The 20,445-nt window shown below is 51.7% G+C and overlaps 40 non-coding genes across 40 annotated transcripts; 32 read left to right on the forward strand and 8 right to left on the reverse strand.

Annotated features, from left to right (window-relative positions):
- Window positions 1-58: 58 nt before the first annotated feature.
- Window positions 59-131, forward strand: Trnam-cau (transfer RNA methionine (anticodon CAU)). The gene has a single exon. It is a non-coding gene; the product is annotated as a tRNA-Met (tRNA).
- Window positions 132-584: 453 nt separating this feature from the next.
- Window positions 585-656, forward strand: Trnae-uuc (transfer RNA glutamic acid (anticodon UUC)). Its single transcript has one exon. It is a non-coding gene; the product is annotated as a tRNA-Glu (tRNA).
- A 256-nt stretch (window positions 657-912) lies between these two features.
- Window positions 913-986, forward strand: Trnai-aau (transfer RNA isoleucine (anticodon AAU)). Its single transcript has one exon. It is a non-coding gene; the product is annotated as a tRNA-Ile (tRNA).
- Window positions 987-1,752: 766 nt separating this feature from the next.
- Window positions 1,753-1,824, reverse strand: Trnag-ucc (transfer RNA glycine (anticodon UCC)). Its single transcript has one exon. It is a non-coding gene; the product is annotated as a tRNA-Gly (tRNA).
- A 330-nt stretch (window positions 1,825-2,154) lies between these two features.
- Trnag-gcc (transfer RNA glycine (anticodon GCC)) lies at window positions 2,155-2,225 on the forward strand. Its single transcript has one exon. It is a non-coding gene; the product is annotated as a tRNA-Gly (tRNA).
- A 298-nt stretch (window positions 2,226-2,523) lies between these two features.
- On the forward strand, window positions 2,524-2,596 carry Trnam-cau (transfer RNA methionine (anticodon CAU)). Its single transcript has one exon. It is a non-coding gene; the product is annotated as a tRNA-Met (tRNA).
- Window positions 2,597-3,049: 453 nt separating this feature from the next.
- Trnae-uuc (transfer RNA glutamic acid (anticodon UUC)) lies at window positions 3,050-3,121 on the forward strand. Its single transcript has one exon. It is a non-coding gene; the product is annotated as a tRNA-Glu (tRNA).
- A 256-nt stretch (window positions 3,122-3,377) lies between these two features.
- Trnai-aau (transfer RNA isoleucine (anticodon AAU)) lies at window positions 3,378-3,451 on the forward strand. Its single transcript has one exon. It is a non-coding gene; the product is annotated as a tRNA-Ile (tRNA).
- Window positions 3,452-4,217: 766 nt separating this feature from the next.
- Window positions 4,218-4,289, reverse strand: Trnag-ucc (transfer RNA glycine (anticodon UCC)). The gene has a single exon. It is a non-coding gene; the product is annotated as a tRNA-Gly (tRNA).
- A 330-nt stretch (window positions 4,290-4,619) lies between these two features.
- Trnag-gcc (transfer RNA glycine (anticodon GCC)) lies at window positions 4,620-4,690 on the forward strand. The gene has a single exon. It is a non-coding gene; the product is annotated as a tRNA-Gly (tRNA).
- Window positions 4,691-4,988: 298 nt separating this feature from the next.
- Window positions 4,989-5,061, forward strand: Trnam-cau (transfer RNA methionine (anticodon CAU)). Its single transcript has one exon. It is a non-coding gene; the product is annotated as a tRNA-Met (tRNA).
- Window positions 5,062-5,514: 453 nt separating this feature from the next.
- Window positions 5,515-5,586, forward strand: Trnae-uuc (transfer RNA glutamic acid (anticodon UUC)). Its single transcript has one exon. It is a non-coding gene; the product is annotated as a tRNA-Glu (tRNA).
- Window positions 5,587-5,842: 256 nt separating this feature from the next.
- Trnai-aau (transfer RNA isoleucine (anticodon AAU)) lies at window positions 5,843-5,916 on the forward strand. The gene has a single exon. It is a non-coding gene; the product is annotated as a tRNA-Ile (tRNA).
- Window positions 5,917-6,682: 766 nt separating this feature from the next.
- On the reverse strand, window positions 6,683-6,754 carry Trnag-ucc (transfer RNA glycine (anticodon UCC)). Its single transcript has one exon. It is a non-coding gene; the product is annotated as a tRNA-Gly (tRNA).
- Window positions 6,755-7,084: 330 nt separating this feature from the next.
- Trnag-gcc (transfer RNA glycine (anticodon GCC)) lies at window positions 7,085-7,155 on the forward strand. The gene has a single exon. It is a non-coding gene; the product is annotated as a tRNA-Gly (tRNA).
- Window positions 7,156-7,453: 298 nt separating this feature from the next.
- On the forward strand, window positions 7,454-7,526 carry Trnam-cau (transfer RNA methionine (anticodon CAU)). Its single transcript has one exon. It is a non-coding gene; the product is annotated as a tRNA-Met (tRNA).
- Window positions 7,527-7,979: 453 nt separating this feature from the next.
- On the forward strand, window positions 7,980-8,051 carry Trnae-uuc (transfer RNA glutamic acid (anticodon UUC)). The gene has a single exon. It is a non-coding gene; the product is annotated as a tRNA-Glu (tRNA).
- A 256-nt stretch (window positions 8,052-8,307) lies between these two features.
- On the forward strand, window positions 8,308-8,381 carry Trnai-aau (transfer RNA isoleucine (anticodon AAU)). The gene has a single exon. It is a non-coding gene; the product is annotated as a tRNA-Ile (tRNA).
- Window positions 8,382-9,147: 766 nt separating this feature from the next.
- Window positions 9,148-9,219, reverse strand: Trnag-ucc (transfer RNA glycine (anticodon UCC)). The gene has a single exon. It is a non-coding gene; the product is annotated as a tRNA-Gly (tRNA).
- Window positions 9,220-9,549: 330 nt separating this feature from the next.
- Window positions 9,550-9,620, forward strand: Trnag-gcc (transfer RNA glycine (anticodon GCC)). The gene has a single exon. It is a non-coding gene; the product is annotated as a tRNA-Gly (tRNA).
- A 298-nt stretch (window positions 9,621-9,918) lies between these two features.
- Window positions 9,919-9,991, forward strand: Trnam-cau (transfer RNA methionine (anticodon CAU)). Its single transcript has one exon. It is a non-coding gene; the product is annotated as a tRNA-Met (tRNA).
- A 453-nt stretch (window positions 9,992-10,444) lies between these two features.
- Trnae-uuc (transfer RNA glutamic acid (anticodon UUC)) lies at window positions 10,445-10,516 on the forward strand. Its single transcript has one exon. It is a non-coding gene; the product is annotated as a tRNA-Glu (tRNA).
- A 256-nt stretch (window positions 10,517-10,772) lies between these two features.
- Trnai-aau (transfer RNA isoleucine (anticodon AAU)) lies at window positions 10,773-10,846 on the forward strand. The gene has a single exon. It is a non-coding gene; the product is annotated as a tRNA-Ile (tRNA).
- A 766-nt stretch (window positions 10,847-11,612) lies between these two features.
- On the reverse strand, window positions 11,613-11,684 carry Trnag-ucc (transfer RNA glycine (anticodon UCC)). Its single transcript has one exon. It is a non-coding gene; the product is annotated as a tRNA-Gly (tRNA).
- Window positions 11,685-12,014: 330 nt separating this feature from the next.
- On the forward strand, window positions 12,015-12,085 carry Trnag-gcc (transfer RNA glycine (anticodon GCC)). Its single transcript has one exon. It is a non-coding gene; the product is annotated as a tRNA-Gly (tRNA).
- Window positions 12,086-12,383: 298 nt separating this feature from the next.
- On the forward strand, window positions 12,384-12,456 carry Trnam-cau (transfer RNA methionine (anticodon CAU)). The gene has a single exon. It is a non-coding gene; the product is annotated as a tRNA-Met (tRNA).
- Window positions 12,457-12,909: 453 nt separating this feature from the next.
- On the forward strand, window positions 12,910-12,981 carry Trnae-uuc (transfer RNA glutamic acid (anticodon UUC)). Its single transcript has one exon. It is a non-coding gene; the product is annotated as a tRNA-Glu (tRNA).
- Window positions 12,982-13,237: 256 nt separating this feature from the next.
- On the forward strand, window positions 13,238-13,311 carry Trnai-aau (transfer RNA isoleucine (anticodon AAU)). The gene has a single exon. It is a non-coding gene; the product is annotated as a tRNA-Ile (tRNA).
- A 766-nt stretch (window positions 13,312-14,077) lies between these two features.
- On the reverse strand, window positions 14,078-14,149 carry Trnag-ucc (transfer RNA glycine (anticodon UCC)). Its single transcript has one exon. It is a non-coding gene; the product is annotated as a tRNA-Gly (tRNA).
- A 330-nt stretch (window positions 14,150-14,479) lies between these two features.
- Window positions 14,480-14,550, forward strand: Trnag-gcc (transfer RNA glycine (anticodon GCC)). The gene has a single exon. It is a non-coding gene; the product is annotated as a tRNA-Gly (tRNA).
- Window positions 14,551-14,848: 298 nt separating this feature from the next.
- On the forward strand, window positions 14,849-14,921 carry Trnam-cau (transfer RNA methionine (anticodon CAU)). The gene has a single exon. It is a non-coding gene; the product is annotated as a tRNA-Met (tRNA).
- Window positions 14,922-15,374: 453 nt separating this feature from the next.
- On the forward strand, window positions 15,375-15,446 carry Trnae-uuc (transfer RNA glutamic acid (anticodon UUC)). Its single transcript has one exon. It is a non-coding gene; the product is annotated as a tRNA-Glu (tRNA).
- Window positions 15,447-15,702: 256 nt separating this feature from the next.
- Window positions 15,703-15,776, forward strand: Trnai-aau (transfer RNA isoleucine (anticodon AAU)). Its single transcript has one exon. It is a non-coding gene; the product is annotated as a tRNA-Ile (tRNA).
- Window positions 15,777-16,542: 766 nt separating this feature from the next.
- On the reverse strand, window positions 16,543-16,614 carry Trnag-ucc (transfer RNA glycine (anticodon UCC)). The gene has a single exon. It is a non-coding gene; the product is annotated as a tRNA-Gly (tRNA).
- Window positions 16,615-16,944: 330 nt separating this feature from the next.
- Trnag-gcc (transfer RNA glycine (anticodon GCC)) lies at window positions 16,945-17,015 on the forward strand. Its single transcript has one exon. It is a non-coding gene; the product is annotated as a tRNA-Gly (tRNA).
- Window positions 17,016-17,313: 298 nt separating this feature from the next.
- On the forward strand, window positions 17,314-17,386 carry Trnam-cau (transfer RNA methionine (anticodon CAU)). Its single transcript has one exon. It is a non-coding gene; the product is annotated as a tRNA-Met (tRNA).
- A 453-nt stretch (window positions 17,387-17,839) lies between these two features.
- On the forward strand, window positions 17,840-17,911 carry Trnae-uuc (transfer RNA glutamic acid (anticodon UUC)). Its single transcript has one exon. It is a non-coding gene; the product is annotated as a tRNA-Glu (tRNA).
- Window positions 17,912-19,359: 1,448 nt separating this feature from the next.
- On the reverse strand, window positions 19,360-19,431 carry Trnag-ucc (transfer RNA glycine (anticodon UCC)). The gene has a single exon. It is a non-coding gene; the product is annotated as a tRNA-Gly (tRNA).
- A 330-nt stretch (window positions 19,432-19,761) lies between these two features.
- On the forward strand, window positions 19,762-19,832 carry Trnag-gcc (transfer RNA glycine (anticodon GCC)). The gene has a single exon. It is a non-coding gene; the product is annotated as a tRNA-Gly (tRNA).
- A 298-nt stretch (window positions 19,833-20,130) lies between these two features.
- Window positions 20,131-20,203, forward strand: Trnam-cau (transfer RNA methionine (anticodon CAU)). The gene has a single exon. It is a non-coding gene; the product is annotated as a tRNA-Met (tRNA).
- Window positions 20,204-20,445: the final 242 nt, after the last annotated feature.

Raw genomic sequence — 20,445 nt, forward strand, 5'->3', positions numbered from 1 at the left:
ACTCTCCTCCACTGGTATTCGGTACTTACAGAGATTCCAGAGGGTGCGGCGATCACCTGCCTCGGTAGCGCAGTAGGCAGCGCGTAAGTCTCATAATCTTAAGGTCGTGAGTTCGATCCTCACCCGGGGCATTTAATTTACTTTCGTTCACAGCTAAATTGACGGCTCTGCGGTTGCGAAGGAGCGAAACACTTTGTAGTTCGTTATGCACAAGGCTTCAACGACTCAGCGTGAAAATGTTCACTTCCCGTTATTACTACTTGCAGTTCCTTTCTAATTTTTTTAGAAAAATGTACTAGTAGTAAAACTGAATTTCGTATGATGTAACATATAAAGTCACACAATGTACGACCTGCTATATAATGACAGGCAGCAGGTCTTTAGTAGCAAAATAAGTAAATAAATATTACTACTTACAGGTTTGGTTTCCCTCCTACCCCAGTAACAACGAGACCAAAAGCAATGGTTTGTGACTGTTGCCATGCGCGCCTCGGCATGGTCGCGCGAAAAGATGCTCGCAAACAGGGAAAGTGCGACACGGAGAGCGAGTGGACGGCGTGTAAGCACGATGGAATATGCGCGCGTCCGGTGTGGTCTAGTGGCTAGGATACCTGGCTTTCACCCAGGAGGCCCGGGTTCGATTCCCGGTACCGGAACGGAATTTTTTCGGAACAAATCACGACAAGTTTTGACCGTGCGAAATGCTGTTTCACGTCCTCCTCGCATTATAGCTACTGGTTCGCAAACGTCAGCCGAAAACAGTCGAGAGAAACGGGCACGCAATGAAATTACTAAGAGCAGCGGAATAAAGGGAGGAGAGACGCTGGTCCACTGTTGGACTGCTGCATAGAAATGTTACATGGCAATACGCACAGCAATTGCCGCAAAGCGATGGAAGTCTCTTTGCACCGAGGCCCGTTAGCTCAGTTGGTTAGAGCGTCGTGCTAATAACGCGAAGGTCGTGGGTTCGATCCCCCCACGGGCCACTACGATTTTACTATTTCAAAAAGGCAACGCCGATTTCCCCGGGGAAGCATGGTGACAAAGAAATCGTCACATTGTTGTGGGAGCTGCTAGGGGACCCGAACGCGACGTGTCGGGACGCGCTAAAACACTTCACTGGTCACAGCACGCTGAACACACAGTTTCTCGTCCGATCACCGCTACTGCGCGACGCTGGGCGTTGTCAGTGCTTGGGCGGGTGACCGCCTGCGAACGCAGGGCACTGTCGACAGTTTCAATTCGTATTTCTCTTTCCTCTTCGCTTTCGGAGCTGCAGCGCTATTCGGTCATGGGCACTGGCGCCACGTTTTGCCTCTCGGTATGCCAAGTCGCGCCGTGCGGCCACAGTGTAATGAAGGAGCGTGTTGTAAAACACGCAACAAAGAAAGAAAGGAAGGAAGGATGGAAGGAAGGAAGGAAGGAAGGAATGAATGTACTAGTAATAAAACTGAATTTGTATGACAGAACATGTATAATCACACAATGATAACAGGCAGCGGGTCTTTACCTGAGGCATAAGTAATGTTGTGCCCGCCTCGCCATACCTCTCTCAGTCGTTTCGCGTGCTTGTCCTTTTGATATAGGCCGATTGGAGAGCGTCAGCTCTCGCGTCAGCCGAGACAAGTCGAGACTCAAGGGGAATCGACACACACACACTATGGGGTGGCCTGCAGCGACTAAGAGGGGGAAAGAAACATTAATTTAAGGACGCGTGGCAAAAGTACTCGTACGCAAAAGTAAAAAGCCGGCTGCGGTGGCCGGGAATCGAACCCGGATCAACTGCTTGGAAGGCAACTATGCTGACCATTACACCACCACCGCACAGTTTCCTTCCGCGCACGCCGCGCTGTGTCTGCTTCCCGCCTGTCGGCGGCGGCTCAAGGTGGTCGTAGCTGTAGGCGCATTACGGGGTGGGCGAGCGCACCCAGACAGCGTCTCGACGCACATTTCGCGTCCTTTGGCAAGAGTCGTCGCGTGCGTGCGCCGCACGAGTACTTAGACGATCGCATTCTGGCGTCATTTTTAAGCAGTGCAGTGCAGGATTCAGCGTCTGTAGCATTCTCTCGAGAGGATGCGACGGCGCTGGACGGTAGTCCCACTTTCCCTTCAGGCGTCTCCGCGGAAAGCACCAGGAAGCTGTTAACTAGCTGAGCATCGGTGGTTCAGTGGTAGAATGCTCGCCTGCCACGCGGGCGGCCCGGGTTCGATTCCCGGCCGATGCATCATTTTCTTTTTTCTCCGATAATGGTGCCGCGTGTGTTTCGCACTCGAACTGCGTGAGCCATGAGAATGAACCGCGGGATTCCGTGTGGAAAGAACCAAACATGCAGCGCGCACGACTTGTCGTTTGGGCGCTTGCGTGCTATTGTACGTACTGGCGTCGGCCTAGCATAGCAAGTTGCCTGTCGCGCCGGGAATGCACGTGTAGCAACGGAAAAAAGTTAGCCAGGAAGTGCAGATAGACTCTCCTCCACTGGTATTCGGTACTTACAGAGATTCCAGAGGGTGCGGCGATCACCTGCCTCGGTAGCGCAGTAGGCAGCGCGTAAGTCTCATAATCTTAAGGTCGTGAGTTCGATCCTCACCCGGGGCATTTAATTTACTTTCGTTCACAGCTAAATTGACGGCTCTGCGGTTGCGAAGGAGCGAAACACTTTGTAGTTCGTTATGCACAAGGCTTCAACGACTCAGCGTGAAAATGTTCACTTCCCGTTATTACTACTTGCAGTTCCTTTCTAATTTTTTTAGAAAAATGTACTAGTAGTAAAACTGAATTTCGTATGATGTAACATATAAAGTCACACAATGTACGACCTGCTATATAATGACAGGCAGCAGGTCTTTAGTAGCAAAATAAGTAAATAAATATTACTACTTACAGGTTTGGTTTCCCTCCTACCCCAGTAACAACGAGACCAAAAGCAATGGTTTGTGACTGTTGCCATGCGCGCCTCGGCATGGTCGCGCGAAAAGATGCTCGCAAACAGGGAAAGTGCGACACGGAGAGCGAGTGGACGGCGTGTAAGCACGATGGAATATGCGCGCGTCCGGTGTGGTCTAGTGGCTAGGATACCTGGCTTTCACCCAGGAGGCCCGGGTTCGATTCCCGGTACCGGAACGGAATTTTTTCGGAACAAATCACGACAAGTTTTGACCGTGCGAAATGCTGTTTCACGTCCTCCTCGCATTATAGCTACTGGTTCGCAAACGTCAGCCGAAAACAGTCGAGAGAAACGGGCACGCAATGAAATTACTAAGAGCAGCGGAATAAAGGGAGGAGAGACGCTGGTCCACTGTTGGACTGCTGCATAGAAATGTTACATGGCAATACGCACAGCAATTGCCGCAAAGCGATGGAAGTCTCTTTGCACCGAGGCCCGTTAGCTCAGTTGGTTAGAGCGTCGTGCTAATAACGCGAAGGTCGTGGGTTCGATCCCCCCACGGGCCACTACGATTTTACTATTTCAAAAAGGCAACGCCGATTTCCCCGGGGAAGCATGGTGACAAAGAAATCGTCACATTGTTGTGGGAGCTGCTAGGGGACCCGAACGCGACGTGTCGGGACGCGCTAAAACACTTCACTGGTCACAGCACGCTGAACACACAGTTTCTCGTCCGATCACCGCTACTGCGCGACGCTGGGCGTTGTCAGTGCTTGGGCGGGTGACCGCCTGCGAACGCAGGGCACTGTCGACAGTTTCAATTCGTATTTCTCTTTCCTCTTCGCTTTCGGAGCTGCAGCGCTATTCGGTCATGGGCACTGGCGCCACGTTTTGCCTCTCGGTATGCCAAGTCGCGCCGTGCGGCCACAGTGTAATGAAGGAGCGTGTTGTAAAACACGCAACAAAGAAAGAAAGGAAGGAAGGATGGAAGGAAGGAAGGAAGGAAGGAATGAATGTACTAGTAATAAAACTGAATTTGTATGACAGAACATGTATAATCACACAATGATAACAGGCAGCGGGTCTTTACCTGAGGCATAAGTAATGTTGTGCCCGCCTCGCCATACCTCTCTCAGTCGTTTCGCGTGCTTGTCCTTTTGATATAGGCCGATTGGAGAGCGTCAGCTCTCGCGTCAGCCGAGACAAGTCGAGACTCAAGGGGAATCGACACACACACACTATGGGGTGGCCTGCAGCGACTAAGAGGGGGAAAGAAACATTAATTTAAGGACGCGTGGCAAAAGTACTCGTACGCAAAAGTAAAAAGCCGGCTGCGGTGGCCGGGAATCGAACCCGGATCAACTGCTTGGAAGGCAACTATGCTGACCATTACACCACCACCGCACAGTTTCCTTCCGCGCACGCCGCGCTGTGTCTGCTTCCCGCCTGTCGGCGGCGGCTCAAGGTGGTCGTAGCTGTAGGCGCATTACGGGGTGGGCGAGCGCACCCAGACAGCGTCTCGACGCACATTTCGCGTCCTTTGGCAAGAGTCGTCGCGTGCGTGCGCCGCACGAGTACTTAGACGATCGCATTCTGGCGTCATTTTTAAGCAGTGCAGTGCAGGATTCAGCGTCTGTAGCATTCTCTCGAGAGGATGCGACGGCGCTGGACGGTAGTCCCACTTTCCCTTCAGGCGTCTCCGCGGAAAGCACCAGGAAGCTGTTAACTAGCTGAGCATCGGTGGTTCAGTGGTAGAATGCTCGCCTGCCACGCGGGCGGCCCGGGTTCGATTCCCGGCCGATGCATCATTTTCTTTTTTCTCCGATAATGGTGCCGCGTGTGTTTCGCACTCGAACTGCGTGAGCCATGAGAATGAACCGCGGGATTCCGTGTGGAAAGAACCAAACATGCAGCGCGCACGACTTGTCGTTTGGGCGCTTGCGTGCTATTGTACGTACTGGCGTCGGCCTAGCATAGCAAGTTGCCTGTCGCGCCGGGAATGCACGTGTAGCAACGGAAAAAAGTTAGCCAGGAAGTGCAGATAGACTCTCCTCCACTGGTATTCGGTACTTACAGAGATTCCAGAGGGTGCGGCGATCACCTGCCTCGGTAGCGCAGTAGGCAGCGCGTAAGTCTCATAATCTTAAGGTCGTGAGTTCGATCCTCACCCGGGGCATTTAATTTACTTTCGTTCACAGCTAAATTGACGGCTCTGCGGTTGCGAAGGAGCGAAACACTTTGTAGTTCGTTATGCACAAGGCTTCAACGACTCAGCGTGAAAATGTTCACTTCCCGTTATTACTACTTGCAGTTCCTTTCTAATTTTTTTAGAAAAATGTACTAGTAGTAAAACTGAATTTCGTATGATGTAACATATAAAGTCACACAATGTACGACCTGCTATATAATGACAGGCAGCAGGTCTTTAGTAGCAAAATAAGTAAATAAATATTACTACTTACAGGTTTGGTTTCCCTCCTACCCCAGTAACAACGAGACCAAAAGCAATGGTTTGTGACTGTTGCCATGCGCGCCTCGGCATGGTCGCGCGAAAAGATGCTCGCAAACAGGGAAAGTGCGACACGGAGAGCGAGTGGACGGCGTGTAAGCACGATGGAATATGCGCGCGTCCGGTGTGGTCTAGTGGCTAGGATACCTGGCTTTCACCCAGGAGGCCCGGGTTCGATTCCCGGTACCGGAACGGAATTTTTTCGGAACAAATCACGACAAGTTTTGACCGTGCGAAATGCTGTTTCACGTCCTCCTCGCATTATAGCTACTGGTTCGCAAACGTCAGCCGAAAACAGTCGAGAGAAACGGGCACGCAATGAAATTACTAAGAGCAGCGGAATAAAGGGAGGAGAGACGCTGGTCCACTGTTGGACTGCTGCATAGAAATGTTACATGGCAATACGCACAGCAATTGCCGCAAAGCGATGGAAGTCTCTTTGCACCGAGGCCCGTTAGCTCAGTTGGTTAGAGCGTCGTGCTAATAACGCGAAGGTCGTGGGTTCGATCCCCCCACGGGCCACTACGATTTTACTATTTCAAAAAGGCAACGCCGATTTCCCCGGGGAAGCATGGTGACAAAGAAATCGTCACATTGTTGTGGGAGCTGCTAGGGGACCCGAACGCGACGTGTCGGGACGCGCTAAAACACTTCACTGGTCACAGCACGCTGAACACACAGTTTCTCGTCCGATCACCGCTACTGCGCGACGCTGGGCGTTGTCAGTGCTTGGGCGGGTGACCGCCTGCGAACGCAGGGCACTGTCGACAGTTTCAATTCGTATTTCTCTTTCCTCTTCGCTTTCGGAGCTGCAGCGCTATTCGGTCATGGGCACTGGCGCCACGTTTTGCCTCTCGGTATGCCAAGTCGCGCCGTGCGGCCACAGTGTAATGAAGGAGCGTGTTGTAAAACACGCAACAAAGAAAGAAAGGAAGGATGGAAGGAAGGAAGGAAGGAATGAATGTACTAGTAATAAAACTGAATTTGTATGACAGAACATGTATAATCACACAATGATAACAGGCAGCGGGTCTTTACCTGAGGCATAAGTAATGTTGTGCCCGCCTCGCCATACCTCTCTCAGTCGTTTCGCGTGCTTGTCCTTTTGATATAGGCCGATTGGAGAGCGTCAGCTCTCGCGTCAGCCGAGCAAAGTCGAGACAAGTCGAGACTCAAGGGGAATCGACGCACACACTATAGGGTGGCCTGCAGCGACTAAGAGGGGGAAAGAAACATTAATTTAAGGACGCGTGGCAAAAGTACTCGTACGCAAAAGTAAAAAGCCGGCTGCGGTGGCCGGGAATCGAACCCGGATCAACTGCTTGGAAGGCAACTATGCTGACCATTACACCACCACCGCACAGTTTCCTTCCGCGCACGCCGCGCTGTGTCTGCTTCCCGCCTGTCGGCGGCGGCTCAAGGTGGTCGTAGCTGTAGGCGCATTACGGGGTGGGCGAGCGCACCCAGACAGCGTCTCGACGCACATTTCGCGTCCTTTGGCAAGAGTCGTCGCGTGCGTGCGCCGCACGAGTACTTAGACGATCGCATTCTGGCGTCATTTTTAAGCAGTGCAGTGCAGGATTCAGCGTCTGTAGCATTCTCTCGAGAGGATGCGACGGCGCTGGACGGTAGTCCCACTTTCCCTTCAGGCGTCTCCGCGGAAAGCACCAGGAAGCTGTTAACTAGCTGAGCATCGGTGGTTCAGTGGTAGAATGCTCGCCTGCCACGCGGGCGGCCCGGGTTCGATTCCCGGCCGATGCATCATTTTCTTTTTTCTCCGATAATGGTGCCGCGTGTGTTTCGCACTCGAACTGCGTGAGCCATGAGAATGAACCGCGGGATTCCGTGTGGAAAGAACCAAACATGCAGCGCGCACGACTTGTCGTTTGGGCGCTTGCGTGCTATTGTACGTACTGGCGTCGGCCTAGCATAGCAAGTTGCCTGTCGCGCCGGGAATGCACGTGTAGCAACGGAAAAAAGTTAGCCAGGAAGTGCAGATAGACTCTCCTCCACTGGTATTCGGTACTTACAGAGATTCCAGAGGGTGCGGCGATCACCTGCCTCGGTAGCGCAGTAGGCAGCGCGTAAGTCTCATAATCTTAAGGTCGTGAGTTCGATCCTCACCCGGGGCATTTAATTTACTTTCGTTCACAGCTAAATTGACGGCTCTGCGGTTGCGAAGGAGCGAAACACTTTGTAGTTCGTTATGCACAAGGCTTCAACGACTCAGCGTGAAAATGTTCACTTCCCGTTATTACTACTTGCAGTTCCTTTCTAATTTTTTTAGAAAAATGTACTAGTAGTAAAACTGAATTTCGTATGATGTAACATATAAAGTCACACAATGTACGACCTGCTATATAATGACAGGCAGCAGGTCTTTAGTAGCAAAATAAGTAAATAAATATTACTACTTACAGGTTTGGTTTCCCTCCTACCCCAGTAACAACGAGACCAAAAGCAATGGTTTGTGACTGTTGCCATGCGCGCCTCGGCATGGTCGCGCGAAAAGATGCTCGCAAACAGGGAAAGTGCGACACGGAGAGCGAGTGGACGGCGTGTAAGCACGATGGAATATGCGCGCGTCCGGTGTGGTCTAGTGGCTAGGATACCTGGCTTTCACCCAGGAGGCCCGGGTTCGATTCCCGGTACCGGAACGGAATTTTTTCGGAACAAATCACGACAAGTTTTGACCGTGCGAAATGCTGTTTCACGTCCTCCTCGCATTATAGCTACTGGTTCGCAAACGTCAGCCGAAAACAGTCGAGAGAAACGGGCACGCAATGAAATTACTAAGAGCAGCGGAATAAAGGGAGGAGAGACGCTGGTCCACTGTTGGACTGCTGCATAGAAATGTTACATGGCAATACGCACAGCAATTGCCGCAAAGCGATGGAAGTCTCTTTGCACCGAGGCCCGTTAGCTCAGTTGGTTAGAGCGTCGTGCTAATAACGCGAAGGTCGTGGGTTCGATCCCCCCACGGGCCACTACGATTTTACTATTTCAAAAAGGCAACGCCGATTTCCCCGGGGAAGCATGGTGACAAAGAAATCGTCACATTGTTGTGGGAGCTGCTAGGGGACCCGAACGCGACGTGTCGGGACGCGCTAAAACACTTCACTGGTCACAGCACGCTGAACACACAGTTTCTCGTCCGATCACCGCTACTGCGCGACGCTGGGCGTTGTCAGTGCTTGGGCGGGTGACCGCCTGCGAACGCAGGGCACTGTCGACAGTTTCAATTCGTATTTCTCTTTCCTCTTCGCTTTCGGAGCTGCAGCGCTATTCGGTCATGGGCACTGGCGCCACGTTTTGCCTCTCGGTATGCCAAGTCGCGCCGTGCGGCCACAGTGTAATGAAGGAGCGTGTTGTAAAACACGCAACAAAGAAAGAAAGGAAGGAAGGATGGAAGGAAGGAAGGAAGGAAGGAATGAATGTACTAGTAATAAAACTGAATTTGTATGACAGAACATGTATAATCACACAATGATAACAGGCAGCGGGTCTTTACCTGAGGCATAAGTAATGTTGTGCCCGCCTCGCCATACCTCTCTCAGTCGTTTCGCGTGCTTGTCCTTTTGATATAGGCCGATTGGAGAGCGTCAGCTCTCGCGTCAGCCGAGACAAGTCGAGACTCAAGGGGAATCGACACACACACACTATGGGGTGGCCTGCAGCGACTAAGAGGGGGAAAGAAACATTAATTTAAGGACGCGTGGCAAAAGTACTCGTACGCAAAAGTAAAAAGCCGGCTGCGGTGGCCGGGAATCGAACCCGGATCAACTGCTTGGAAGGCAACTATGCTGACCATTACACCACCACCGCACAGTTTCCTTCCGCGCACGCCGCGCTGTGTCTGCTTCCCGCCTGTCGGCGGCGGCTCAAGGTGGTCGTAGCTGTAGGCGCATTACGGGGTGGGCGAGCGCACCCAGACAGCGTCTCGACGCACATTTCGCGTCCTTTGGCAAGAGTCGTCGCGTGCGTGCGCCGCACGAGTACTTAGACGATCGCATTCTGGCGTCATTTTTAAGCAGTGCAGTGCAGGATTCAGCGTCTGTAGCATTCTCTCGAGAGGATGCGACGGCGCTGGACGGTAGTCCCACTTTCCCTTCAGGCGTCTCCGCGGAAAGCACCAGGAAGCTGTTAACTAGCTGAGCATCGGTGGTTCAGTGGTAGAATGCTCGCCTGCCACGCGGGCGGCCCGGGTTCGATTCCCGGCCGATGCATCATTTTCTTTTTTCTCCGATAATGGTGCCGCGTGTGTTTCGCACTCGAACTGCGTGAGCCATGAGAATGAACCGCGGGATTCCGTGTGGAAAGAACCAAACATGCAGCGCGCACGACTTGTCGTTTGGGCGCTTGCGTGCTATTGTACGTACTGGCGTCGGCCTAGCATAGCAAGTTGCCTGTCGCGCCGGGAATGCACGTGTAGCAACGGAAAAAAGTTAGCCAGGAAGTGCAGATAGACTCTCCTCCACTGGTATTCGGTACTTACAGAGATTCCAGAGGGTGCGGCGATCACCTGCCTCGGTAGCGCAGTAGGCAGCGCGTAAGTCTCATAATCTTAAGGTCGTGAGTTCGATCCTCACCCGGGGCATTTAATTTACTTTCGTTCACAGCTAAATTGACGGCTCTGCGGTTGCGAAGGAGCGAAACACTTTGTAGTTCGTTATGCACAAGGCTTCAACGACTCAGCGTGAAAATGTTCACTTCCCGTTATTACTACTTGCAGTTCCTTTCTAATTTTTTTAGAAAAATGTACTAGTAGTAAAACTGAATTTCGTATGATGTAACATATAAAGTCACACAATGTACGACCTGCTATATAATGACAGGCAGCAGGTCTTTAGTAGCAAAATAAGTAAATAAATATTACTACTTACAGGTTTGGTTTCCCTCCTACCCCAGTAACAACGAGACCAAAAGCAATGGTTTGTGACTGTTGCCATGCGCGCCTCGGCATGGTCGCGCGAAAAGATGCTCGCAAACAGGGAAAGTGCGACACGGAGAGCGAGTGGACGGCGTGTAAGCACGATGGAATATGCGCGCGTCCGGTGTGGTCTAGTGGCTAGGATACCTGGCTTTCACCCAGGAGGCCCGGGTTCGATTCCCGGTACCGGAACGGAATTTTTTCGGAACAAATCACGACAAGTTTTGACCGTGCGAAATGCTGTTTCACGTCCTCCTCGCATTATAGCTACTGGTTCGCAAACGTCAGCCGAAAACAGTCGAGAGAAACGGGCACGCAATGAAATTACTAAGAGCAGCGGAATAAAGGGAGGAGAGACGCTGGTCCACTGTTGGACTGCTGCATAGAAATGTTACATGGCAATACGCACAGCAATTGCCGCAAAGCGATGGAAGTCTCTTTGCACCGAGGCCCGTTAGCTCAGTTGGTTAGAGCGTCGTGCTAATAACGCGAAGGTCGTGGGTTCGATCCCCCCACGGGCCACTACGATTTTACTATTTCAAAAAGGCAACGCCGATTTCCCCGGGGAAGCATGGTGACAAAGAAATCGTCACATTGTTGTGGGAGCTGCTAGGGGACCCGAACGCGACGTGTCGGGACGCGCTAAAACACTTCACTGGTCACAGCACGCTGAACACACAGTTTCTCGTCCGATCACCGCTACTGCGCGACGCTGGGCGTTGTCAGTGCTTGGGCGGGTGACCGCCTGCGAACGCAGGGCACTGTCGACAGTTTCAATTCGTATTTCTCTTTCCTCTTCGCTTTCGGAGCTGCAGCGCTATTCGGTCATGGGCACTGGCGCCACGTTTTGCCTCTCGGTATGCCAAGTCGCGCCGTGCGGCCACAGTGTAATGAAGGAGCGTGTTGTAAAACACGCAACAAAGAAAGAAAGGAAGGAAGGATGGAAGGAAGGAAGGAAGGAAGGAATGAATGTACTAGTAATAAAACTGAATTTGTATGACAGAACATGTATAATCACACAATGATAACAGGCAGCGGGTCTTTACCTGAGGCATAAGTAATGTTGTGCCCGCCTCGCCATACCTCTCTCAGTCGTTTCGCGTGCTTGTCCTTTTGATATAGGCCGATTGGAGAGCGTCAGCTCTCGCGTCAGCCGAGACAAGTCGAGACTCAAGGGGAATCGACACACACACACTATGGGGTGGCCTGCAGCGACTAAGAGGGGGAAAGAAACATTAATTTAAGGACGCGTGGCAAAAGTACTCGTACGCAAAAGTAAAAAGCCGGCTGCGGTGGCCGGGAATCGAACCCGGATCAACTGCTTGGAAGGCAACTATGCTGACCATTACACCACCACCGCACAGTTTCCTTCCGCGCACGCCGCGCTGTGTCTGCTTCCCGCCTGTCGGCGGCGGCTCAAGGTGGTCGTAGCTGTAGGCGCATTACGGGGTGGGCGAGCGCACCCAGACAGCGTCTCGACGCACATTTCGCGTCCTTTGGCAAGAGTCGTCGCGTGCGTGCGCCGCACGAGTACTTAGACGATCGCATTCTGGCGTCATTTTTAAGCAGTGCAGTGCAGGATTCAGCGTCTGTAGCATTCTCTCGAGAGGATGCGACGGCGCTGGACGGTAGTCCCACTTTCCCTTCAGGCGTCTCCGCGGAAAGCACCAGGAAGCTGTTAACTAGCTGAGCATCGGTGGTTCAGTGGTAGAATGCTCGCCTGCCACGCGGGCGGCCCGGGTTCGATTCCCGGCCGATGCATCATTTTCTTTTTTCTCCGATAATGGTGCCGCGTGTGTTTCGCACTCGAACTGCGTGAGCCATGAGAATGAACCGCGGGATTCCGTGTGGAAAGAACCAAACATGCAGCGCGCACGACTTGTCGTTTGGGCGCTTGCGTGCTATTGTACGTACTGGCGTCGGCCTAGCATAGCAAGTTGCCTGTCGCGCCGGGAATGCACGTGTAGCAACGGAAAAAAGTTAGCCAGGAAGTGCAGATAGACTCTCCTCCACTGGTATTCGGTACTTACAGAGATTCCAGAGGGTGCGGCGATCACCTGCCTCGGTAGCGCAGTAGGCAGCGCGTAAGTCTCATAATCTTAAGGTCGTGAGTTCGATCCTCACCCGGGGCATTTAATTTACTTTCGTTCACAGCTAAATTGACGGCTCTGCGGTTGCGAAGGAGCGAAACACTTTGTAGTTCGTTATGCACAAGGCTTCAACGACTCAGCGTGAAAATGTTCACTTCCCGTTATTACTACTTGCAGTTCCTTTCTAATTTTTTTAGAAAAATGTACTAGTAGTAAAACTGAATTTCGTATGATGTAACATATAAAGTCACACAATGTACGACCTGCTATATAATGACAGGCAGCAGGTCTTTAGTAGCAAAATAAGTAAATAAATATTACTACTTACAGGTTTGGTTTCCCTCCTACCCCAGTAACAACGAGACCAAAAGCAATGGTTTGTGACTGTTGCCATGCGCGCCTCGGCATGGTCGCGCGAAAAGATGCTCGCAAACAGGGAAAGTGCGACACGGAGAGCGAGTGGACGGCGTGTAAGCACGATGGAATATGCGCGCGTCCGGTGTGGTCTAGTGGCTAGGATACCTGGCTTTCACCCAGGAGGCCCGGGTTCGATTCCCGGTACCGGAACGGAATTTTTTCGGAACAAATCACGACAAGTTTTGACCGTGCGAAATGCTGTTTCACGTCCTCCTCGCATTATAGCTACTGGTTCGCAAACGTCAGCCGAAAACAGTCGAGAGAAACGGGCACGCAATGAAATTACTAAGAGCAGCGGAATAAAGGGAGGAGAGACGCTGGTCCACTGTTGGACTGCTGCATAGAAATGTTACATGGCAATACGCACAGCAATTGCCGCAAAGCGATGGAAGTCTCTTTGCACCGAGGCCCGTTAGCTCAGTTGGTTAGAGCGTCGTGCTAATAACGCGAAGGTCGTGGGTTCGATCCCCCCACGGGCCACTACGATTTTACTATTTCAAAAAGGCAACGCCGATTTCCCCGGGGAAGCATGGTGACAAAGAAATCGTCACATTGTTGTGGGAGCTGCTAGGGGACCCGAACGCGACGTGTCGGGACGCGCTAAAACACTTCACTGGTCACAGCACGCTGAACACACAGTTTCTCGTCCGATCACCGCTACTGCGCGACGCTGGGCGTTGTCAGTGCTTGGGCGGGTGACCGCCTGCGAACGCAGGGCACTGTCGACAGTTTCAATTCGTATTTCTCTTTCCTCTTCGCTTTCGGAGCTGCAGCGCTATTCGGTCATGGGCACTGGCGCCACGTTTTGCCTCTCGGTATGCCAAGTCGCGCCGTGCGGCCACAGTGTAATGAAGGAGCGTGTTGTAAAACACGCAACAAAGAAAGAAAGGAAGGAAGGATGGAAGGAAGGAAGGAAGGAAGGAATGAATGTACTAGTAATAAAACTGAATTTGTATGACAGAACATGTATAATCACACAATGATAACAGGCAGCGGGTCTTTACCTGAGGCATAAGTAATGTTGTGCCCGCCTCGCCATACCTCTCTCAGTCGTTTCGCGTGCTTGTCCTTTTGATATAGGCCGATTGGAGAGCGTCAGCTCTCGCGTCAGCCGAGACAAGTCGAGACTCAAGGGGAATCGACACACACACACTATGGGGTGGCCTGCAGCGACTAAGAGGGGGAAAGAAACATTAATTTAAGGACGCGTGGCAAAAGTACTCGTACGCAAAAGTAAAAAGCCGGCTGCGGTGGCCGGGAATCGAACCCGGATCAACTGCTTGGAAGGCAACTATGCTGACCATTACACCACCACCGCACAGTTTCCTTCCGCGCACGCCGCGCTGTGTCTGCTTCCCGCCTGTCGGCGGCGGCTCAAGGTGGTCGTAGCTGTAGGCGCATTACGGGGTGGGCGAGCGCACCCAGACAGCGTCTCGACGCACATTTCGCGTCCTTTGGCAAGAGTCGTCGCGTGCGTGCGCCGCACGAGTACTTAGACGATCGCATTCTGGCGTCATTTTTAAGCAGTGCAGTGCAGGATTCAGCGTCTGTAGCATTCTCTCGAGAGGATGCGACGGCGCTGGACGGTAGTCCCACTTTCCCTTCAGGCGTCTCCGCGGAAAGCACCAGGAAGCTGTTAACTAGCTGAGCATCGGTGGTTCAGTGGTAGAATGCTCGCCTGCCACGCGGGCGGCCCGGGTTCGATTCCCGGCCGATGCATCATTTTCTTTTTTCTCCGATAATGGTGCCGCGTGTGTTTCGCACTCGAACTGCGTGAGCCATGAGAATGAACCGCGGGATTCCGTGTGGAAAGAACCAAACATGCAGCGCGCACGACTTGTCGTTTGGGCGCTTGCGTGCTATTGTACGTACTGGCGTCGGCCTAGCATAGCAAGTTGCCTGTCGCGCCGGGAATGCACGTGTAGCAACGGAAAAAAGTTAGCCAGGAAGTGCAGATAGACTCTCCTCCACTGGTATTCGGTACTTACAGAGATTCCAGAGGGTGCGGCGATCACCTGCCTCGGTAGCGCAGTAGGCAGCGCGTAAGTCTCATAATCTTAAGGTCGTGAGTTCGATCCTCACCCGGGGCATTTAATTTACTTTCGTTCACAGCTAAATTGACGGCTCTGCGGTTGCGAAGGAGCGAAACACTTTGTAGTTCGTTATGCACAAGGCTTCAACGACTCAGCGTGAAAATGTTCACTTCCCGTTATTACTACTTGCAGTTCCTTTCTAATTTTTTTAGAAAAATGTACTAGTAGTAAAACTGAATTTCGTATGATGTAACATATAAAGTCACACAATGTACGACCTGCTATATAATGACAGGCAGCAGGTCTTTAGTAGCAAAATAAGTAAATAAATATTACTACTTACAGGTTTGGTTTCCCTCCTACCCCAGTAACAACGAGACCAAAAGCAATGGTTTGTGACTGTTGCCATGCGCGCCTCGGCATGGTCGCGCGAAAAGATGCTCGCAAACAGGGAAAGTGCGACACGGAGAGCGAGTGGACGGCGTGTAAGCACGATGGAATATGCGCGCGTCCGGTGTGGTCTAGTGGCTAGGATACCTGGCTTTCACCCAGGAGGCCCGGGTTCGATTCCCGGTACCGGAACGGAATTTTTTCGGAACAAATCACGACAAGTTTTGACCGTGCGAAATGCTGTTTCACGTCCTCCTCGCATTATAGCTACTGGTTCGCAAACGTCAGCCGAAAACAGTCGAGAGAAACGGGCACGCAATGAAATTACTAAGAGCAGCGGAATAAAGGGAGGAGAGACGCTGGTCCACTGTTGGACTGCTGCATAGAAATGTTACATGGCAATACGCACAGCAATTGCCGCAAAGCGATGGAAGTCTCTTTGCACCGAGGCCCGTTAGCTCAGTTGGTTAGAGCGTCGTGCTAATAACGCGAAGGTCGTGGGTTCGATCCCCCCACGGGCCACTACGATTTTACTATTTCAAAAAGGCAACGCCGATTTCCCCGGGGAAGCATGGTGACAAAGAAATCGTCACATTGTTGTGGGAGCTGCTAGGGGACCCGAACGCGACGTGTCGGGACGCGCTAAAACACTTCACTGGTCACAGCACGCTGAACACACAGTTTCTCGTCCGATCACCGCTACTGCGCGACGCTGGGCGTTGTCAGTGCTTGGGCGGGTGACCGCCTGCGAACGCAGGGCACTGTCGACAGTTTCAATTCGTATTTCTCTTTCCTCTTCGCTTTCGGAGCTGCAGCGCTATTCGGTCATGGGCACTGGCGCCACGTTTTGCCTCTCGGTATGCCAAGTCGCGCCGTGCGGCCACAGTGTAATGAAGGAGCGTGTTGTAAAACACGCAACAAAGAAAGAAAGGAAGGAAGGATGGAAGGAAGGAAGGAAGGAAGGAATGAATGTACTAGTAATAAAACTGAATTTGTATGACAGAACATGTATAATCACACAATGATAACAGGCAGCGGGTCTTTACCTGAGGCATAAGTAATGTTGTGCCCGCCTCGCCATACCTCTCTCAGTCGTTTCGCGTGCTTGTCCTTTTGATATAGGCCGATTGGAGAGCGTCAGCTCTCGCGTCAGCCGAGACAAGTCGAGACTCAAGGGGAATCGACACACACACACTATGGGGTGGCCTGCAGCGACTAAGAGGGGGAAAGAAACATTAATTTAAGGACGCGTGGCAAAAGTACTCGTACGCAAAAGTAAAAAGCCGGCTGCGGTGGCCGGGAATCGAACCCGGATCAACTGCTTGGAAGGCAACTATGCTGACCATTACACCACCACCGCACAGTTTCCTTCCGCGCACGCCGCGCTGTGTCTGCTTCCCGCCTGTCGGCGGCGGCTCAAGGTGGTCGTAGCTGTAGGCGCATTACGGGGTGGGCGAGCGCACCCAGACAGCGTCTCGACGCACATTTCGCGTCCTTTGGCAAGAGTCGTCGCGTGCGTGCGCCGCACGAGTACTTAGACGATCGCATTCTGGCGTCATTTTTAAGCAGTGCAGTGCAGGATTCAGCGTCTGTAGCATTCTCTCGAGAGGATGCGACGGCGCTGGACGGTAGTCCCACTTTCCCTTCAGGCGTCTCCGCGGAAAGCACCAGGAAGCTGTTAACTAGCTGAGCATCGGTGGTTCAGTGGTAGAATGCTCGCCTGCCACGCGGGCGGCCCGGGTTCGATTCCCGGCCGATGCATCATTTTCTTTTTTCTCCGATAATGGTGCCGCGTGTGTTTCGCACTCGAACTGCGTGAGCCATGAGAATGAACCGCGGGATTCCGTGTGGAAAGAACCAAACATGCAGCGCGCACGACTTGTCGTTTGGGCGCTTGCGTGCTATTGTACGTACTGGCGTCGGCCTAGCATAGCAAGTTGCCTGTCGCGCCGGGAATGCACGTGTAGCAACGGAAAAAAGTTAGCCAGGAAGTGCAGATAGACTCTCCTCCACTGGTATTCGGTACTTACAGAGATTCCAGAGGGTGCGGCGATCACCTGCCTCGGTAGCGCAGTAGGCAGCGCGTAAGTCTCATAATCTTAAGGTCGTGAGTTCGATCCTCACCCGGGGCATTTAATTTACTTTCGTTCACAGCTAAATTGACGGCTCTGCGGTTGCGAAGGAGCGAAACACTTTGTAGTTCGTTATGCACAAGGCTTCAACGACTCAGCGTGAAAATGTTCACTTCCCGTTATTACTACTTGCAGTTCCTTTCTAATTTTTTTAGAAAAATGTACTAGTAGTAAAACTGAATTTCGTATGATGTAACATATAAAGTCACACAATGTACGACCTGCTATATAATGACAGGCAGCAGGTCTTTAGTAGCAAAATAAGTAAATAAATATTACTACTTACAGGTTTGGTTTCCCTCCTACCCCAGTAACAACGAGACCAAAAGCAATGGTTTGTGACTGTTGCCATGCGCGCCTCGGCATGGTCGCGCGAAAAGATGCTCGCAAACAGGGAAAGTGCGACACGGAGAGCGAGTGGACGGCGTGTAAGCACGATGGAATATGCGCGCGTCCGGTGTGGTCTAGTGGCTAGGATACCTGGCTTTCACCCAGGAGGCCCGGGTTCGATTCCCGGTACCGGAACGGAATTTTTTCGGAACAAATCACGACAAGTTTTGACCGTGCGAAATGCTGTTTCACGTCCTCCTCGCATTATAGCTACTGGTTCGCAAACGTCAGCCGAAAACAGTCGAGAGAAACGGGCACGCAATGAAATTACTAAGAGCAGCGGAATAAAGGGAGGAGAGACGCTGGTCCACTGTTGGACTGCTGCATAGAAATGTTACATGGCAATACGCACAGCAATTGCCGCAAAGCGATGGAAGTCTCTTTGCACCGAGGCCCGTTAGCTCAGTTGGATGAACCATATGATTTTGGCCCAGGAGGGGCATCTTCATTTTGATGTTAAAAAACAAAAAAAAAATACAAAAAAAACTAAAATGAAATAAAATAAAAAAAAAGTGGTTAAAAAAAAGTGGCAAATAAAAAAAAAGGAAAAAAAAAGTGGTTAAGGCACAAAAAAAATGTCGTAGAGCATTCGACAAAAAAAAAAATGGATAAGGCATAAAAAAAAAAAAAAAAGTCGGTAGAGCATGAAACTCTTAATCTCAGGGTCGTGGGTTCGAGCCCAAAAAAAAAAAAAAAAAAAAAAAAAAGTCGTAGAGCAAAAAAAAAAAAAAAAAAAAAAAAAAAAAAAAAAAAAAAAAAGTTGGTTAGAGCGTCGTGCTAATAACGCGAAGGTCGTGGGTTCGATCCCCCCACGGGCCACTACGATTTTACTATTTCAAAAAGGCAACGCCGATTTCCCCGGGGAAGCATGGTGACAAAGAAATCGTCACATTGTTGTGGGAGCTGCTAGGGGACCCGAACGCGACGTGTCGGGACGCGCTAAAACACTTCACTGGTCACAGCACGCTGAACACACAGTTTCTCGTCCGATCACCGCTACTGCGCGACGCTGGGCGTTGTCAGTGCTTGGGCGGGTGACCGCCTGCGAACGCAGGGCACTGTCGACAGTTTCAATTCGTATTTCTCTTTCCTCTTCGCTTTCGGAGCTGCAGCGCTATTCGGTCATGGGCACTGGCGCCACGTTTTGCCTCTCGGTATGCCAAGTCGCGCCGTGCGGCCACAGTGTAATGAAGGAGCGTGTTGTAAAACACGCAACAAAGAAAGAAAGGAAGGAAGGATGGAAGGAAGGAAGGAAGGAATGAATGTACTAGTAATAAAACTGAATTTGTATGACAGAACATGTATAATCACACAATGATAACAGGCAGCGGGTCTTTACCTGAGGCATAAGTAATGTTGTGCCCGCCTCGCCATACCTCTCTCAGTCGTTTCGCGTGCTTGTCCTTTTGATATAGGCCGATTGGAGAGCGTCAGCTCTCGCGTCAGTCGAGACAAGTCGAGACTCAAGGGGAATCGACACACACACACACTATGGGGTGGCCTGCAGCGACTAAGAGGGGGAAAGAAACATTAATTTAAGGACGCGTGGCAAAAGTACTCGTACGCAAAAGTAAAAAGCCGGCTGCGGTGGCCGGGAATCGAACCCGGATCAACTGCTTGGAAGGCAACTATGCTGACCATTACACCACCACCGCACAGTTTCCTTCCGCGCACGCCGCGCTGTGTCTGCTTCCCGCCTGTCGGCGGCGGCTCAAGGTGGTCGTAGCTGTAGGCGCATTACGGGGTGGGCGAGCGCACCCAGCCAGCGTCTCGACGCACATTTCGCGTCCTTTGGCAAGAGTCGTCGCGTGCGTGCGCCGCATGAGTACTTAGACGATCGCATTCTGGCGTCATTTTTAAGCAGTGCAGTGCAGGATTCAGCGTCTGTAGCATTCTCTCGAGAGGATGCGACGGCGCTGGACGGTAGTCCCACTTTCCCTTCAGGCGTCTCCGCGGAAAGCACCAGGAAGCTGTTAACTAGCTGAGCATCGGTGGTTCAGTGGTAGAATGCTCGCCTGCCACGCGGGCGGCCCGGGTTCGATTCCCGGCCGATGCATCATTTTCTTTTTTCTCCGATAATGGTGCCGCGTGTGTTTCGCACTCGAACTGCGTGAGCCATGAGAATGAACCGCGGGATTCCGTGTGGAAAGAACCAAACATGCAGCGCGCACGACTTGTCGTTTGGGCGCTTGCGTGCTATTGTACGTACTGGCGTCGGCCTAGCATAGCAAGTTGCCTGTCGCGCCGGGAATGCACGTGTAGCAACGGAAAAAAGTTAGCCAGGAAGTGCAGATAGACTCTCCTCCACTGGTATTCGGTACTTACAGAGATTCCAGAGGGTGCGGCGATCACCTGCCTCGGTAGCGCAGTAGGCAGCGCGTAAGTCTCATAATCTTAAGGTCGTGAGTTCGATCCTCACCCGGGGCATTTAATTTACTTTCGTTCACAGCTAAATTGACGGCTCTGCGGTTGCGAAGGAGCGAAACACTTTGTAGTTCGTTATGCACAAGGCTTCAACGACTCAGCGTGAAAATGTTCACTTCCCGTTATTACTACTTGCAGTTCCTTTCTAATTTTTTTAGAAAAATGTACTAGTAGTAAAACTGAATTTCGTATGATGTAACATATAAAGTCACACAATGTACGACCTGCTATATAATGACAGGCAG

Source organism: Schistocerca nitens, unplaced genomic scaffold, assembly GCF_023898315.1.
Source record: "Schistocerca nitens isolate TAMUIC-IGC-003100 unplaced genomic scaffold, iqSchNite1.1 HiC_scaffold_333, whole genome shotgun sequence".
Taxonomy (NCBI): Eukaryota; Metazoa; Arthropoda; class Insecta; order Orthoptera; family Acrididae; genus Schistocerca; species Schistocerca nitens.